Source organism: Myotis brandtii, unplaced genomic scaffold, assembly GCF_000412655.1.
Source record: "Myotis brandtii unplaced genomic scaffold, ASM41265v1 scaffold46, whole genome shotgun sequence".
In the NCBI taxonomy this organism is placed as follows: domain Eukaryota; kingdom Metazoa; phylum Chordata; class Mammalia; order Chiroptera; family Vespertilionidae; genus Myotis; species Myotis brandtii.
The window spans coordinates 416,206-435,612 of record NW_005367587.1 but is presented as its reverse complement, the minus strand read 5'-3'; the positions used below and the strand labels follow the sequence as shown (position 1 = coordinate 435,612).

General features: G+C 38.0%; 1 protein-coding gene across 12 annotated transcripts in view; it reads left to right on the top strand.

Moving 5' to 3' along the window:
• ZBTB20 (zinc finger and BTB domain containing 20) overlaps positions 1-19,407 on the top strand; it is an 853,596-nt gene that overhangs the window by 543,928 nt on the left and 290,261 nt on the right. For 2 of the 12 annotated variants that reach the window (XM_014546959.1, XM_014546958.1), the window contains exon 2: positions 16,418-16,517. The exons of the other annotated variants lie outside the window; for them this stretch is intronic. The gene's annotated coding sequence lies outside the window, so the exon portion shown is untranslated. The remainder of the gene's footprint in view (positions 1-16,417; positions 16,518-19,407) is intronic. 12 annotated transcript variants of the gene reach the window in all.

The following is a 19,407-nucleotide window of genomic DNA, read 5'->3' as shown; positions in this document are numbered from 1 at the left end:
AAGTGAATTAGGAGCAGTAAAGGGGCAGATAGGAAGCGCTGAGAAAGGAGTGTTTCTATGATGACTAGAATCCAAGAGTCCTACACATTTAGCAGTGAACTTTTAAGGATATATAAGGATATTTCAGAGTTCCAAATACACTGAAATGAGTTTTGATATCCTAGGGAGAACCTGAACTAGACATATTCATGAAAACAGTCATTCATGAACATATTGGCTCTATTCAAGGTCAAATGACAGCAAACATCAAACTTTTTTATAGATATCTCACATTTGCTCAGGATACTTGCCTCTCTCATATGAGCCAGACTCACCATCAGCCCTTGGCAACTATAGGATTTGTTATTGAGAATGAAGGACCAATGGCAATGTGATTAAGAGCTGGTGAGAGTCTTGTTCATGTCATGTAACATGATTAACCTCAATAGATGAAGCATGATAATCTTTGCTGGAGTAATACTCATTTGCCATGAGTACCCTTTTTCTGTCCCTAATGTAGCACCTTCCCTGTAGACGCCAAAGCCTCATAGTTGTGACATATTATCGTCCACTACTGAAATTATGATGTGAGTGGGTTGTTTAACGAACTTTCTTCAGACCTAGATTATTGACAGAGATGTTCTTTGATATTGCACCGAAGTTCCCCTATTATCTAGCCCTAATTTACCTCAAAATCATCAGTTTTACTTCTTGCTTCTCCCTTTCACAAACCAAAAGATTTATTTTCCCAGTGCATAATAACCTTTCCTCTCTATACTTATATCCCTTCTATTCTTCAATATTTAGTTTGAAGGATTCTTTATCTGGAATCTTCTTCCTTAGCCATTTCTTGAGGTCATTACTCATATTTTAACTAGCTAGCTATTTATTATTTATCTATTTATTGATCAACCTGTTTATCAATCATCTATCTGTTTACCCATCCTCCTAATGTACTTGATCATTATTGTATAATGAATAAGTGTTAAAATGAATGATAGCAGACAGATGTGGGGATATGGGCAAGCAATAAAATAAAGGTGGTCTTAAGTAGATCCTGTGGTTTCCTTGTGACAAAATATTAAATAAATTATAAGAACAGCTTTTATGAATTAGTCCAGAATCAGAGAGGCTGTCTGGTGACCTCCCAGAGAGCTGTCATGTGTGAAATAATCTGGAATGTGGTCTCCTTTAGCATTTATGAAGAATATTTCTAGCTGATGTATCCAAGCTGCCTGTAAGAGTATAGACCATGCTGACCTCTCTCACTTGATACCTGTTGGCATGCTGAGATTGAATCTTGTTTCCTACCTGAGCTCTAAAGATAAGAAAGTTGATACACTTAATAAGGCTTTTGTGCCCCTGATTAGTTGGCTCCGATGTTTTCAAACAACACTGCTTTTCCCAAGGTCTGGATAACATGTGGTTTATTTTTAAAATTCCATTATTTTTGAATATTTTCCACAAGTAAAGGATGTTCTGAGGGAAAAATTTATTTAAAGCATTAATTTAAGAATAAGTCCCCGGTACGACAAGAAAATCCAAGGATCAAGTTTCAGCTGGTTGTTGGGAAGAAGTGCATGCTGGAAGCATATAGCTTGGCCTCAGTCAGTAACACAACACACTCATATCTGATTAGACAAGGGGGAGAAAATAGCACTTCAAGCCCAGAGTCAGGCTTAGTTATGAGTTGAAGGTGAAGTCAGTACTATTTAAAGTTTCATTTTATTTATAGGACTCACCTGTAAGTGTAGGGTTTCTAAGAAAGTAGAAGACATGGTTCCTGACCCAGAAGCCTTTCAATAGAATGAATATGATGAAGGTAACACAAGTATTGTTGATACATATATAACAGAAACTTATAACCAAACAGAGTACGAAGGACACTAATGAGTTTACCTAATTGGAAATCACAAATTAAAGGAATTTTTCTAACTATTCTATATCCGTGTGGGGTAGGGCCATCAGGTGAAGTACTGTTGTTGCATACAAATTTTATTGAATGAAAGGAAAAGAAGGAAATCATCTCTGGAAACTGCTGGAGTAGATTCAGGAATTACCAGACCAAGGAGGCTGAGGAGAGGGAGATAAGAGGACCTAGAAAGTGCTGCCAACACAGAGATTGCTTCCAGTATAATTCTCACAGACCCAACCTGCACCTGAACCCCTGCCGTACAAGTCTTCATTTCAATCTGTTAGGAATCTTTTTCCTATGATTTTATAATGTAATTGCTCTGTGATTTGATAATAGAAGTTAAGCCTATACATTTTCATAATCACCTTCCCTAGAACACATCCATTATGCAAAGAAGGGAAACTTGTATAGCAATAATGATAATGTTTTATTTTAGGTATACTAAGTGCTTTCACTTATATTATCTCATTTGGTCCTCACAATAAACCTGAGGTAGGTGCTATCCATTTTAGAGGTAAGGAAGGAACATGAGGTCCTAGAGAAATTTTATAACATTTTATTTGGAGTTCTCTCTCTCTCTCTCTCTCTCTCTCTCTCTCACACACACACACACACACACACACACACACACACACACACACACACACAGTCATAGAAAGATAGGATAGCTCTGGGCATGGTTTTCCCTCTGAATAAGGAGTCATGTAAACCTAACCTGGAAGATGATCTTAAGGAAGGTTTTGAATCAGCTTGATGCAGATTTGAGTCTTCACTTGCCTCTTACAGATTTCTGACATTTGGAAAGTTTTTCAACATTTCTAAGTCTGGGTTTTCTCATCTATAAAACAGGAATAATAATAACAAGAACAGCTACAGAAAATTTTGAGAATTAAATGGCAAGAGTGTACATAAACATCAACCCATAGGAAGCACAATGGGAATGAGCCATAACTAAAATAATGGTTGTCATTATTATCTTATTTTCAATAAAAGAAGCAACAAAAGTGAGAAAATTCTTAAATTTTGAAAGGAGAATAAGTTATTTAAATGATAAATAATAGCACCAGTTGTTTACATGGTAGAGAGGGTTAACACCCTTCTTCAGAAAAGGATCCTCAACAAATGAAGTATTAAAAGGTGTTGTAATCATTAGGTCAATTGCCTGAGAAATTTCACTAAGTATATACTTCCTTCAACTTCCTTAGTCTTTGAAGAAGTGCTAGGGCTGAGTACCTTGCAGGAAAGGATTGCTGTGTATTCAGAAGAATAGAGCATTTCTGAGTCCTCCAAAAATGATTCCAGCAAGAACTCTCTAATAACCGTGGGGTACCATGGGGCCACCTCTGCTCCATCATGAGATGTCATGTACTATTATTATGAGGTGGCACAGGGATCATGCTGTTCAGTGAGTAATACCAGATGAAGGGAGAGATCTGTATAATTTGGAGAAGTGTCACATATGGCCTGTGCTGCTCCCACAGTGTACTGGCTAACAAAAACAGTGCGGTGGTGAAGAGTGTCTAGGAAGGTACAAAGCAGAATGGCTCTCCCAACCTAAACCTATGAAAAGAATCTTTTTTACTCCCAAAGTACAGGCGCAAAGGGACTTTGCAAACTGGACATAACCCACCAAAAATTCAATGGTGGTTATTGTTGGATCAGAGAAGTATAAGTTGTTGGGTTTCTTAAAACTTAATTTATGCTTTTCTAGCACTTTCAAATTTTTATAACTATCATGAATTACTTTTATATGATTTATTTTGGAGATATTTCCTTCTAAAATATCGTATGTTAATTTTTTAATACAGAGAAAAGTAAAGGAGAAAATTTCTTAATAACCTTGCCACTCAGATACCCTTGCTGGCATTATTTTGTAAACAAATAGTTGGAAAATTCAAATGGAATAGGAAAATACATAAATTAAAGGAAATATTTTTATCCCTCTAGTCAAAAGTGTCTTGTATAACCTCTCAGAAAAAAAGTATAATTATGTATATTCCAGTATATTTGTATGCATATGTGTCCTCATTTTATTCATACAAGAGATTGTACCATATATGTCATATCTTGTCATGTAGCATATACATCTACTTTATTCTTTTTTAGCAACTTCACAGTACTTCTTATAGGAATGTACCTCAGTTGTTTAGCTAGTCACTGAATATGTAGTAAATATTTTTAATTTTATAACCAGAAAAATTCAGTACCCTTTTTTTAAATGTGTTTGCTAGACCTTAGCCTGGAATAAACCAAAACCTCTCTGCTTATTGTATGGTCACAGCTGAAAGATCACCCTATGTATGTCTGTACATATAGTATGTATAAATGTATGCATGAATGTGTTAACATATTAGAGATTAATGTCTTGAGCTCTAATTTTACTGTATAAAATGTCAGAATGGCCACAGGCAAAGTGAATAATGTCTTTGTGATCTGACTGAATTGTGGCTCACATGGAAGTTGGCATACTTCTCGAAAGTTTTAATGCAGTCACTGATTACAGTGTCTGATATTTTACTGCAATTTCCATTTGGGTTAAAATTGATTTTGTCCTCAAAATAAAAGCTTTTAAAAACAGAGAAAATAATTATTTTTTCCATGGCAGGAAGTCTAAATCCTTCCAATTTATCTCCTAATATAAAAAAGAAGAGTACTAAGAAATCATTGAGAAGTTGATGCAAAAACAAAATCCCTTATGAATGGTTGAGCTTTCGAACTTTATTCTCCAAGTACCTGCTCATGTCCCAGGTACCCAAGACAGAGAAAGCCAGATGCAGAAAAAACATTTATACCAAGGCCTCATGGGATGCTAGCAAAAAGGCAGCTGAGGCTTTTCAAAACCATTTTGTTACAGGTTAAAACATTTTTTTTTAATCCAGGTGCTTTTGAATAGGAGGAAGAATTTTGTTTGTGGGCATTGGCCTGATTGCCCTGTGTTAAATGTGGAGATTGCACAACTCTAATACAGAAAAAAAGTGCATACACAAGCCATATTCTAACCTTGAAAATGTGGTTGCTTTTACAGTGCATGAGGGTCACGAGAAGGTGCCCTCCGCAGATGACTTTCCAAGTGAAAAAGCTTCATCTACATATAAAACATATTGAATTACATTTGATTTCTAAGGAGCCCTTGGTTGTTCTGGTTATAACCCTGGTTGGTTTCTGTTATCATGTATCAAGTAATGGATTTACCTCACGTATTTCCCTGACAGGTGTCTTCTATGGAAAGGCAGGGAGAGGCAGGAGAAGGAAGAAGGTATTTCTCAATATCTTGTAATAAACCTACTAGGTGTCACTGCTTTTAGTGGGACTCTGTCAAGAAAACTGTCAGAGGACACATTGGTGTCTTGGTGAAAAATGAATTTCATGGCACCTTGAATTTTAACCTCTAATGTATGTGAAGAACTGCTTAGGAGACTTCCTCATAATTATTTGCACCTATGGTTCCCTTACTTTATTTTGAAATTTTAAAAGAAGTTTTGCAATATTTATACTTGAACCATATTTTGTTGAGAAATCATTTATTCAAGCTATTCCATAGCATGTATCTTCCTAAACTTTGTGAATACACAATGAAATTAGTAAAGGTATTGGAGGGCTTTGGGAGCAGAATGCATTCAGAAAGCTTGCTCTCACATCCTTTGTGAGGAACTTTAGAGAGATGCCACATTCTTTTATGTCAGTGGTATGGGAGTGACTTTCTTCTTTCCTTTTTTCTTATCCTGCCTCTTGTTCCATGTTCTTTTCTCTCTTCTTGCTCTTCCTTTTTCTCTCCCAGTTTCATGAAAATTCATTTATCTGTGACATTTAAAGACTCTGTGTGAAAGGTGTCTGGAGCTGTGGCCGCTGTGTACGTCAATAGTGTATCTTAGAGTCTGGCACTCTGTCAATATTTGGGGGCCTCAGTAACTGCACTTAAATGCAGTGTCTGCCAGCCATCACACTCTTCGTGTCTCAGTAAGGAATCCGAATGAGTGGATATTAGCATGTCAGATCCTTCCACAACTGGTAACACTTTGGAGACAGTATGTGGGCATCCCCCATTTGCCCTCCGCACCTCTCGGTCTGATTCATTTCTATGATGTCATTTTCCCTCTATATAAAAAATAGGAATCTTCAAAAAATACTGGTAAGAAACTGAAGACAACAGCATCATTGTACAATATTTATTCCGTGGTTTTATAGTATATAGCTAGATATGTAGGCATTACATTTAAAAAATTATATTCTATGTATTTCGTTTTTGCTTAGGTTATGATATTTGTATCAAAATTATTGTTGCTATTTCATGGTAGATAACTATAGACTTCCTAAGTAAATTTCTCTAGTTTATGTATGAATTAGTTGAAGAGACAAGGTATTTCTCTGAAACTAAACTATTTACATTTTCAAATGTTTCTTAGTGTCCTCTCTATTAGGCCAGTGAAATAGCCCATTTCTAAATTGAACCATTAAAGCATTATTATGACAATTTCCCATGAACTTCCCCCAGATAACTTATTGGTCTTTCAAGGTTTGTAAGGGAAACCAATAGTTGCAACATGTTCGTTCCTGAACTACTATGTGCTCTCAACCCACCTGTAACCTTGACCATATCTGTATAAAGAATCTGAACTTTAAAGAAAGAAACAAGGAAACTAGGGAGTTTACCAGATACCAGTTTTATCTTAGAGATCTGCATTCAACCTAGGACAAATATGGAAGAACTTGTTTAGGTCATGCTCAGATCAAATAATCCAGGTGTCCAGAATCCAAGGGAATATCCTGTAACTCTTAATGCTCCTTGATGGAGTCATTAATAATAGCTTCTTCCTTGGACCCACTGGATCGGCAAGAATTCCTGAGTTTAATGAATTCACCCAAGCTTCATGCCAATGACAGATCTTTTCCAGTCTGTATTTTTAAGTCAGGTCCCTAACATGTGAACACGTGCTGCCAGCATCTGCTATACACCATAGAGATCTTAAGATGGCTCTTATTGGGACTGAGAAATGAACTGCCTAATCGACAGCATTAACAGTGCAGTTTCAGTATAACCACTGAAGACAAACTCAGGCCCTCAAGAGCCTTTAGCTATACCTCAGAAAGAGAAATATGCAGATTTATTTGCCTCATAATTATGAGTCATTTGTAAGGTTAAAAGTTCATTTGACCAGTTACAAATGCTGCCTCCAGATTTTACATCATAATATAGCAGTCATTTTTTAGGTTCATTCAGTCACCATGTTTGTAAGCGAAATGCCATTGGGAGTTTGTTTTGAACTAGACAGCATGGATGGACAAAGGGATGTCCCATGAGCTCCAACCACCAGAAATCATCTGGCAATATAAGAACACGCCTCAAACTCAAAAATGAAAAATGAGCATGAGGACTGAGAGAATAGCAAAAAGAAAATTTATAGATATATAAGGATCTGTACCTGGTCTACATCAATGGATGTGGTATTTTTCTGTCTAACTCATTTTTAATTGAATATAGTAACATGTACAGCTTCTAATGAAGAAATAAACATGTTCTCCTGCCTCTGTCTGTACTTAGATCTGTTTTTGTGGTCCCAGAGAGGAGGGAGAAAAACCCTACAATACGCCACATTAACCACAAGGTTTTTACACCACCAAAACTTTATCTCAAGATATAATAGAGACCATTTTCGGTACCTTTCATGAATGAATCATGTCTCTATTACTGCCAGTAAGACTCATCTGCTGCGCTAAGAACTTAATCTCCTATTGCTCTGGATTCAGAATTTAAGAATATATATTATATCTGTTCTTTATGTACACTGTTTGTTTAATGTTAGACACTATTCCTTTCCAGGGCAAAGGGAGAAATAAGAATGAGATGAGAATACAGAATCAGCCTGCAGAATTTATAGCTAAGAACAGGAGGAATTTTAGGTTTTCTTGGATCACTTTAGACACACATTGGAATTGTATTTGAAATTTGATGGGCTACAATTTAACCATCTCTTTTTGTTAATACTAAAATATTCTCTTGCCTAAAGCAGGTAAGATTTGGGTTCTTCCTCAGGAATCCTAGCAACTTCTTCAGCTCCTTCTTCTCTAGTGTGTATTTTGTCTACTGATCACAGAGTGAAATGAGAGAAATGAGCACAGCAGAATGAAGGTGATGAAAGTATGTCTGATCCCACCTCAACAGGGAAGACACATATAAATAGTCTTCAGCTTTGGCTGCCTCTGCCAGAAAAGAAAGATCTGCTTGACTCTATAGCTAGAGTCAACAAAGCACTCAAAGGGGTTGTCAAAAAGGTCTATCTTAACATAAAGTAGAATCTACTGGTATTGTAGAGATGAGCTTTGTTCGTGTCTCTGTGATCCCTTAGTGAAGACACCACTCAAATAAAGATCCACCATCCCGCCCCAAAAGACAGAGGTAAACGGCCTATCTAGTTCCAGGTCTGTGTTATGTGCCAGTCACAGGACACCTTTATTCAGAGATCTGCCCTCTTATTTTTGGACAATAAGTTGCTATTCTTGTTTTTAGTTTTGAAGGATTGGATGATTTTGTAATGATTACTACCTCCGCCTTCCTAAAATGTCCACTTGCTAGCTTTTAACTCAAAAGGATCCCAAGTAAAAGGTGTTATAACTACTAAAGGAATGCTTCTTAGTACTCACCTCAAGATCTACTTTAAAAAAATGTTAGGCCCTGACCCGGTGGCTCAGTTGGTTGGAGCATCATCCCTTACACCAAAAGATTGTGGGTTTGTTACCCGTTCAGAACACATACCTGGATTGTGGATTTGATCCACAGTCGGGGCGTGTACAAGGAGGCAACTGATTGATATTTCTCTCTCACTTCAGTATGTTTCTCTCTCTCTCTCTCTCTCTCTCTCTCTCTCTCTCTCTCTCTTCTATTCTATTCTCTCTGAAAATCAATAAAAACATATTCTCAACCACTGCTCTAGAGTTTTAAAAAAGTTACACTATTAGGTATTTATGTATATGTTAGCAGTTCCAACAGAGCCTTATTAAAACATGCCTTTTAAATTAAAAAAAACATATTCTCAGATGAGGATTTAAAAAAAGGTTAGTACTGAATTTCTGATGTACTTGCACCAGAATGGGGGCCATTGTCATTGTTCTTGAGGAAATAAGCTGGTGAAATAGCTATATGCTTCTCCATAATCAAAGTTCTTTTCCCTCAATAGGTATAATGCATATACTTTTCAGTTTCTGCTCATGTATTAGTGGCCTGGACGCTACCAGTTTAACTAGCAGTCATGGGCCCAGTGATCATTTATGTGTCCAGACTGATGAATGTTGAGTGATGTATGTGAATCTCTTGGAATTGTATGGCTCAGCAGATAAAGCATTGGCCCATAGACTTAAGGGTTCAGGGTTTGATTCAGGTCAAGGGCACGTACCTTGGTTGCAGGTTCCCCAGCTCTGATCGTGGTGCATGCAGGAGGCAACCAATCAATGTGTTTCTCTCACATTGATGTTTCTCTCTGTCTCTACCTCTCACTTCCATTCTCTCTAAAAATCAATGGAATAATATCCATTAAACTTAAACCATTCCCTTCCTATGGCACTAACTGAAGTATTTTTAAAAATTTGTTACTATTTTTATTGATTAGAGAGAGAGAGAGAGAAATCGATGTGAGATAGAAATATCAATTGGTTGCCTCCCATACATGCCCCAACAGGGGATGAAAACCTCAACCTGGGTATGTTCCCTGACTGGTGATTAAACCTGCCACCTTTTGGTGAACGGGATGACACTCCAACCAACTCCTGAGCCATACTAGCCAGGGCTGAAGTATTTTTGATTCATCTTCAAAAATAAGAAGCTAATATGTGTTGGTGGTATTTGTTATAAAATAGGGAGAGACTTTCACAGAATGGAATTAGGGAAAAAGACCCCCTTAGTTAAAAAAAATCTACCAAGTTCTTTGTACTTGCCAAGTACTCTTCTAGGAACGAGAGATAGGCAGGTAAGTAAGTGTCTATCACTGAAGAGTGCTCATAGGATGGTGGGAGAGACAGACATGGAGTTAGATAACTACGGTGCAGTGGAATAAGCATTGCAGTAAAGGTGTGTGCAAGGTAGTATGACATTTATGGGTTATGTCTGTGGCCATGGTATAATTATTCATAGGGTCCTTTAAAATAGCTATAGCAGTCAAGTCTGCCTGAACTTGTCTAGCAACATTTCCACAGGATAGGACAGAAAATCAAAGAGATTAAGAATGTTTTGCCACACATGTTATCAACATCCAAATGGAAATGAAAAACTAGGTACACTAACTTTCCTTTCTACCATGGTTTGGGGGGAGATGGGATGTACAGTGGGAATTTAATGAGCTCTTAAACTATTAATTCCCCGAAGCTCTCAGGATTGAAAGATAGAGTGAGAAAAAAACTAGAAGCCATGAGGAGAATTGTAGAAACACAGGTTAAGGTTCAATGTCAGGTAGAACATTTTGTACAAATAGAAAAGCCTTTTTGGGTTGCCTGTGATGGTGAGAGCCCCATGATCCTAGCAGTCCCTACAAACTTAGGCACCAGATCAAGACTCAGACCACAGTTTATTTGGGTCCTCTGCACATTGCCTTGTGGTCTAATGACTCAACATTGTGCATAGTGTCTTTTTGAGTACTGTTTAAGTAAGAATGCTATGTTTGGAGAAACCACTACAAGTAAAAAAAAAAAGTAGAAATATCATTAAAATATTCAATTTGTGTGAGCTAAAACCTCTTGTAATCTACTCTGAACATACACTAAAAAGAGGCAAAGGATTGATACAGAGTTCCCTGAGCTTATTCTTAGCCACTCATACAAGAAAGCCACGATTAGGCAGGTAATATTCAGAAGACATGCCTCACTCAGAAGTCTCCACCTCTAAGACACATTCATTTTAAGATAGAGTAGCAGCAGAGTCTTGCTTACCAGTGTGATTTACATAGCTCGGAATTACACACGAATGGGAACCTGTGGCAAAGCTATCATTAAAGAAAACAAAGTAGAAGACAGAACAAAGGATGCATTCTGTGCAAAGTTGGAAGTTTAGACTGTTTCAGGAATCACTGTCATGGAAAGAAAGATGCCTGACCCTTCCCCCACCTAAAAAGAACAGCAGATGAGTGACAAAAGGAGGGTCCCTGAAGGTAGCATGGGAGCAGAGGGTAGGGTGAACTAAAGGCTGTCCACACGAAGAGAGAGAAAGGAGTTGGCATGGACACAAGATGTGACCAAACCCCCTGCATTTATAGCACAGATACATGATTAGGTTAGAATCAGTTTCACCTCCTCCCCAGGGTATAAAAGCAGGAACAGGCCAGGCCAGGGCTAAAGAAATGGCATCGTGATGGTGCTGTGATGGTGCTAGCTTTCCCAGAGGCCTCAGAAGGATAGCAGCAGCACAGCTGAGGCCAGGATATGTTCATTGTTCCTTTTAAATCAAATTCTTGAGTATCTATATTTATAGATTAAAATGTCTTCCAGTAAACTCGAGAGAAAAGTCTTTGGAAGGCAGTGGAAATGACTAGTTCTTCCGTGGTTTAAGAGTATAAGAGCTCCAGATAAGGGAACTCATTTCAAATCTCTGCTACTTACAAATTGATGGTAAAGTATTTATATTTCTCTGACTTTTAGTTCCAACATGTGAAAAAAATGATTGCCCATACACCATCGAGTTAGGTAGATTACATTACACATGTAAATTGTATAACACATATAGTGCTGGCGAATGATTATCTATAATAATAAAAGTGTAATATGCAAATAGACCAAATGGCTGAACAGTGGAATGACCATCCACCATCCAAACGTCCTTCCGGACGACCTTCTGGACGAAGCCAGGGCTGTGAGGTTCAAGGCAGCCGGGGCTGTGAAGGCCTACTCTTGCAGGAATTGCGTGCTTAGGGCTTCTAGTTAACAATAAAATCTTGATTCAGCAAAGGCTGTCGTCCATTTCTATAATATTCTGTGTCACCCACACCAAGCACTGCCTCGCTTCACGGCATGCCTTTCTGTCCAGTCCTGACACTTCACCCTGGGGTCCAGCTTTACTCTGCTTCTCCAAATACTGAGAGCATCTGTCTCCCTGCCTTCAAACCTCATGCTTCCACGTTCTTTAAGAGTGAGTGCTAGAATTATTTACAAAGTTAGCACCAACAACAGACAAAACAATTTAAATCAAAGATAGGACACTACATGACTTATAGGAAGTACTACTCTTGTTCTTGAGTTCTGAATGCACTCTTCTTCTTTTATAACATTGACCCTGAGAACACTCATGTCAGGTGAACAAGGAATAGGCATTATTATTTTGTACCTTCCCTCCAAGAGGTAAAGATGACTCACCAAAAGCCAGTCACTGATATCAGATGAAGAATCCAATGCGGCATTCTTGAATTCTTGATTCAAAACCTGCCAGAGTCTCCATTTACTATGGAAAAGTCAACCTAGAGAGGATAATCCTAGCTGTTAATTTTCTATTATGATACTACTTTTTATACTTACAGCATTTTCTGGATTTGGATGGGCCCTCTGGTTACCCCCAGAATACAGGGAGGAAGCCATGTAAATTCCCTTCTCAACAGTTAAAGCAGTCCTTGTTCCAAAAACTCTCACATGTGTGATCACATGTCAGTGTCTGCAACTCAGTCAGGCCTTGGCTTCTTGGGATCTATTCATTACAAGTGAGTTTATGTGTCTTGAAGCATATGGCCTTGATAAATGATCCCGGAGCAAAGGAGCAAGGTATTTTAAGCTGGCCACAATTTTATTGAATCTCACAGGCTTGCTTTGTAGTCACTCCAATAAACTAAATGAGAAATTTCTGATGCTCCAAGCTATCCAGTCCCCCGGACTCCATGTCATGATTCAGAGTCCAACGAGACAACTCAAGAGTGTGCTTTTGTGTGACACTGTGACCACAGGGATAAATAATCGCTTAGTAATTCTCTTTGAGGCAGAAAATTCTAAACATGGAGGAACCATTTCCCCTTAATGGGAGCCAGAAATCCTGTAAGTGCTTGCAATGGCATTCACACGTCTGAATGGTAAACAGATAAAAACAGGAGCGCACCAGTTGCACAAATGACTTGCTTGTCACAAACTTGTCATTGCAGTCATCTAACATTTCTTTCACAGAGCCCGATGGAAAGTATGGAACAAACAGACCCTGCTGACGTTTTGGCTCTGCTAAGCCTTCCTCTGAGCTAAAGCATCTGCAGCATCTTCCTGTTCTAGACCCTTTATCTGCTGAAGTTAGCTGATGCTGTACATGTCAAAGAGATGCTTGACTATTACATTAACAAGTTGATGACAAGCAAGTTATTCCTGCCGCTAAAATACTGCTGCTTTTAGCAGGCTGCCATTTTGACCTTCATCTTATTATACAGGAGAACCCTAACAGAGCAGAGCACAGGGGAGATACCAGCGTTGTTGCCCAGGCCTGTCAGATAAACAAGGACCAACTGTCTAGGGCTTAGGTGCAGTGGATGCACCAGGCAGTTGCATCAGGGTTATACATGGGATTTCCTAGTAAAACTGTAAATGTCTCAAACACTTCAGACCATCTCAAGCATTCCTGAGATAAAAGGAGCTGAACAGAAATTCATTTCCCCCCTACCCCCTCAACCCCCGATACATGTGTCCACACATAGGCCTGTATATACTTTATCAAACGTTAATGTCCGGAAACGTTAATGAAAACCATATACCAGCTTCACAGATAGTTTTTGCCAGTTCTTGGAGTTCCTCCTATCAGTAGCCTCTCCTCAGCTCTTCCTCATTAAGCATAACATCTGGAACTGTCTCAACCTAATCAGAACCATGCTCTTATCCCCTGAAAAGCAAGGAATGTCCATTAGCCTCCTCGCAGAAACCTTCAAGAGCCCTAAAGCAACACCAGTTCATCTCCAACCTCGGCTGCCAGCAGGGAGTGCTCATACACTATGCTACATCTGACTCCTGCCTTTCTGTTTAAAGAGCCTTTTTTTTTTCGGGAGGACCCACCCATGGTGTCCCCGGAGTGTGCACACTGGTGGGTCTCAGGCTTATCAGCACACAGACCCAAACTGGAGCTGTAACAGGAGCCTTGCCTGTTGCTTGAGTATTCTGCCTCTGCTGGTGCCATAGGCTACCAGACCTTGGAACAATGGAACATTTGCCCTCAGACTTTGGCCTCTTTTCATAAAGCTGAGCTTCTCTTATTCACCAAGGTGTCAGGTGCCCTGTATTCTTTTTAGACCCCTCCTTAAGGGTGCATTGATAGTGTCTTATCTGGTTTAAATATTGACAGAAACACTTGCATTCTCAGGCATTTTCCGGCTGGTGCCCTAGGTGCTTTCATTTTTTAAAGTCTTGTGTAAAAATGATGATTGTTGTTTAACCATGAGAACCCAAATTTCTTGCCAAAGTAGTGATGGGGCTTAACTTCCTTTTATATTTGGCAAGTTGACCATAGCCATCTCCCAAATGAAATGTTTTAAGCCCATCCCAAATATCTCACGCTGTAATCTATACCTCAGCTTTGTTATCTCAGAAGACAGGTGGGAAGGGTGTGAGAAGAGGGTCCTATGTTTTACACAGCTACATATATTGGCCTTGAAAAAGGAAATGAAAGTAGTTTGAGGCGGCACTTATATTTCTGTAAAAGAAAACAGAAACAAATGATTTGAATTTTAAATGGAGTTTTAGTGACTTTTTCTTTTGAAAGTTCCTAATAGGATTTCTGTAATGATTTTGTGTTTTCTTTTTGTAATAGAACTTAAATGGCAAAGAAACGATATGCTATTTTTGATTTAGGGAAAAAAATTAAAATATTTCTTTATGGGAACTCTCTTTTTAAATACACATTAGGGAATAGATAATGGCAAACAAAAAATGTTCTTGCTTCCTATTTAGAGGATAGCTCATTAGTGTATGTGTATGTGCTTTTTTAAAATAATTCTTTATTGTTGAAAGTATTACCTATGTCCCCTTTTTCCCCCATTGATCCCCCTCCAGCCCACCCTTGCTTCACCCCCGCCCCCGCCCCAGGCCTTCAGCACCCTATTGTCAGTGTCCATGGTTATCCATGTATGTATACAATGTCTTTGGTTGATTACCTCCGACCCACCTACCCTCCCCTGCCTTCCCTCTGAGATTCCCCACTCTGTTCCATGCTTTGAGTCTCTGGATCCACTCTGTTCATCTTTTTATTTGTTACTTAGATTTAATATATATTTCCTTACTTGAGTGTTTATTTTCTATTTATTTTAAGCAAGAAAGGCCGTGGCCGGTTTGGCTCAGTGGATAGAGCGTCGGCCTGCGGACTGAAAGGTCCCAGGTTCGATTTCCGTCAAGGGCATGTACCTTGGTTGCGGGCACATCCCCAGTGGGAAGTGTAGGAAGGAAGGAAGGAAGGAAGGAAGGAAGGAAGGAAGGAAGGAAGGAAGGAAGGAAGGAAGGAAGGAAGGAAGGAAGGAAGGAAGGAAGGAAGGAAGGAAGGAAGGAAGGAAGGAAGGAAGGAAGGAAGGAAGGAAGGAAGGAAGGAAGGAAGGAAGGAAGGAAGGAAGGAAGGAAGGAAGGAAGGAAGGAAGGAAGGAAGGAAGGAAGGAAGGAAGGAAGGAAGGAAGGAAGGAAGGAAGGAAGGAAGGAAGGAAGAAAAGAAAAGAAAAGAAAAATACTTATGCTGGAGCAATTTCATTAGATTCATAGGTTTTTAGGACAAGAAAGGAGCCTCATGGTAGGATTATGACTATATCACACTCCCACGTTAGGGATGTGGATACTGAGACGCAAAGATGTTTAATAACATCAGCAAAGACACACAACAGGATTGTGGCAGAGCTGCACCTAAGTCAAGATCTGACTTTCAATTCAGACAATACTCTCAGAAATTAAATTAAAACTTTAAAAACTTTCTTTTAAACAGGACAGTCTTATGTGAATGATTTACATTGATGTGCTTAAATCTCATAGGATATTTGCTTTTGGAATAACTAGGGCTATGAACTGGCTAAGCCAACTTAGGGATATATACTTGAATCATTTGGAGACATTTCTTCCTAAACTGTGTTTTATCTGAGTAATGTAAGGAACTGGTATTATTTCAATTAATTTTTTTTCTTTCACAAGATTTCAAAGAAATACTCCATACCCATTTAGGCACCTGAAAGCAAGTATTTTTAAATGGGTCTGTTCCTTTAGTAAGTACTCATTTAAATAGGTCATATTCTAACATTCTTGGAGATAAAAGGCCTTTTATTAGATTAAAAGAAATCTGTTCTTTATTCCCACTTGTAGCCATGTTTTGGTTGGTTCTCATAATTGCCAGTTTCAACAAAACACTGATTAAGTCAAAACATCAATGATTTTGTTTGTTTTGGTTCTTTTAGTTTAACACAAGGGGATAAATAAAAAATGCATTTACCTTTTTGTAGCTATGATAATTATATACCCTATTTTTCATTTATGCAAAACTTATTTTTGAGGGTTTTCTCTTTGTTTCATTTCTCCATTTTTGCATTTTCCAAACATCTGTACCATGGCCGGTGGTGAGAGTAGCAGCAACTGGCACTTTTCCTCCACGTTTTGAGAGAAAGAGAATTGGCTGGAATAAAACCTTGCTTTCCATGTGGTCGACTTGAAATACTGCATTGAAAAGGTATTGTCTCTTTTTCTTTTCTGAAACCAGAGGTGAAACCCACAAATAAATAGCTATATTGATGCCGAACCACCTGTTGATTCACATCAGAAAAGTCCTAGGCAGTGCATTCCCCACTTGAATAGTTGAAAGATCTAAATGAATGGATGTTTTTTTGTGCATTGGTAGCATCATAACAACAATATATGCTGCTGGTCACTCACTTAAGAAAGCCTAGATTCTGTAGGCAGTCAAGAAGTTAATTGAGTGCTGCTTTTGCTTCAACAAAATGATCACTTTGTAAGTATGTTTGACTATGAAGTGCTTATTGATTCCTCGAATATTGGGATATGTTGTCAGGGACAGTGAAGAGAAGATCACACTAGTGTGTTCTGTTACCTTGACTAATTCTAGTTAGGAAAAGCAGTAGTCTTTGTCTTATCAATTCTCTTAATGTAAAATATTTCAAACACATGAAAGTATAAGGAATAATGTGAGCATGCAAGAATTCAAGACCCAGGTTAAAAAAATGCTTAATTAATTTGGAACACTTATTTTGAACCTTTTTTATCTTCTATTTTTCCATTATAAGTCATATATACTGAAGTGCACAAATGAAATGTATAGCTTGATGAGTGTTTATGTAAAGATACATCCATGTGACAACATCTAATCCAAGATACAAAACATTTATCACACCCTAGGAAGGTCCCTCATGTCCCCTTGCAGGTAACATTCTCCAAAGCTTTAACAAAAGGTTTAAAACAAGCAAAACTATTCTGGCTTCTGTAATCAAGAATAACTTTACATAAACCATATATTAGGGCTTATATAAAATGCATCCTACTATATGCAAAACTAGAATTTGTTTGCTGAGTCTCTCATTGTTAGACATTATTTCCAGTGTTTCCCAACCACAACCTATACTGCAATTAAAATGTTTATACATGTTTAAACACATAGAGGAATTACTAAACTGTAAGAGGCAATGCATTTTCAACTTTATTAGGGATTGTAAAACTTCTCTCCAAAGTGATAGTATCCATTTATATTCTCATGAGCAATCTTTGCGAGCTTCTCCATGTGCTTCACATTTGGAATGGGAAGATTTAAAATTTTTGTCAGGCAATTGGGTATTAAATAATATCTCATTTAAAAATTTTCGCTTATAATCCATTAGGATTTGCTCATGTATTTTGACTATTTGTATCTTTGCACATCTTTCTATTGGGTTATTTGTTGGCTATTATTGTTTGGATGGCTTTTGATTTTGGCTTTTGTTGTTGTAATATTCTGGATTCCCATCCTTTGAGCAATACAGAATACAAATATCTCTTCCTAATTTGTAGTTTCTCTTTTAACTGTGTCTGTACTAGCATTTTTAAAGAGCTTCTTATTTAAATCAGTTATGTTTATTGGTATTTTCCTTTATGATGTGTGCTTTTATGTCATTTAAGAAATCTTTCCATATAAACTTTCCTATACTTATTCTAATAATTTTAAAATTTTGCCTTTCTAGATCTTTAATCTTGGCATTTGTTTTCTATATGGTATCTTACATACACCCTATTTTAACTCTTTTTCATGTGGTTAACCTTATTATTCCACCATTTATCAAATTAGTCATCCTTACCAATAATTTACAATGCAATCTGTCCCCTACATCTAATCTGTTTTTAGTATCTTTATTTCATCAGTGGACTGTTTCTCTACTCTTACACTAACACTGTGGTGCCTTAATTACCAAAACTTTATAACATCCTAGTTATTTAGTGAGGTAAATCTCTGCATTGTTTTCTTTAAAGTCCTCTTGGCCTTTTTCAATTCAATATGAATTTTAGGGTAAGCTAGTCAAGTTTGACAAAAGCCCTGCTGAATGATATTTATAATTACCTTGACTTTAGAGAATACTCTGAAGATTGTAAAACAATGCTATAAAAACTGTCAATTAACATACTATATTCCTCTACTTAATCAGATCTTCCTCCATGTTCCTTAATGTTTTATAGTTTTCAATCTACAGGTCTTGCTTGACTATTTTGTCTATTACATAGAGAATTTGTTTTTATTTCATTGTTTGCTGGTTATTATTGGTGAATATTTAGCAACTTTGCTGAACTCTCTTATTAACTCTACAGACTAAACTGGAAATTCTCTTAGGTTTTCTACATAGACTCATATGCCATCAGTAAATAATGACAGCTGTTCCCCTTAAATTTCAATCCTTAAATGCTTAATTTCCTTTTCCTGTCATATTGCATTACTAGGACTTCTATACAGTGTTGAATACAAACTCTGATAATAGGAATATCTATCCCATTTCTCACTTTAATAGCAATGTTTTGGAAATGTGATATTTGCTTAAGGATTTTGATAAATCAAAATTATTGTGTCAAGGGAATTTTCACTATCTTACCTAATAATAGACAAGCATGCAAATTGACCATACCTTCGTTACACCTTAAGCCATGCCCACCAGCCAATCAGAGCGACTATATGCAAATTAACCCAACCAAAATGGCGGCCAGCAGCCATGGAGCTGGAGCAAGCAGGAGGCTTGGTTGCCCCAATGATGGAGGAAGCCAAGCTTCCCAGCCGGCTCTGAGCTCCACTCAAAGCAACAAAGTTTCAATTATAGAAGGTAAATAAACCCCAGATACCTGCTTCCAGTCTCCATGGCCACGGAGCTGGAGCAAATAAAAAAAACACAAAAAAAGGAAAGGCTGGGAGCTTCGGTCGCCAGGGGGCTTGGTCAGTCTGAAAACAGCCATCAGCCCCTCACCCAGGCTGTCCAGGCACCCCAATGGGACCCCCACTCTGATCTGGGACACCCTTCAGGGCAAACCAGCTGGCCCCCTCCCGTGCACCAGGCCTCTATCCTATATAATAAAAGGGTAATATGCAAACTGAC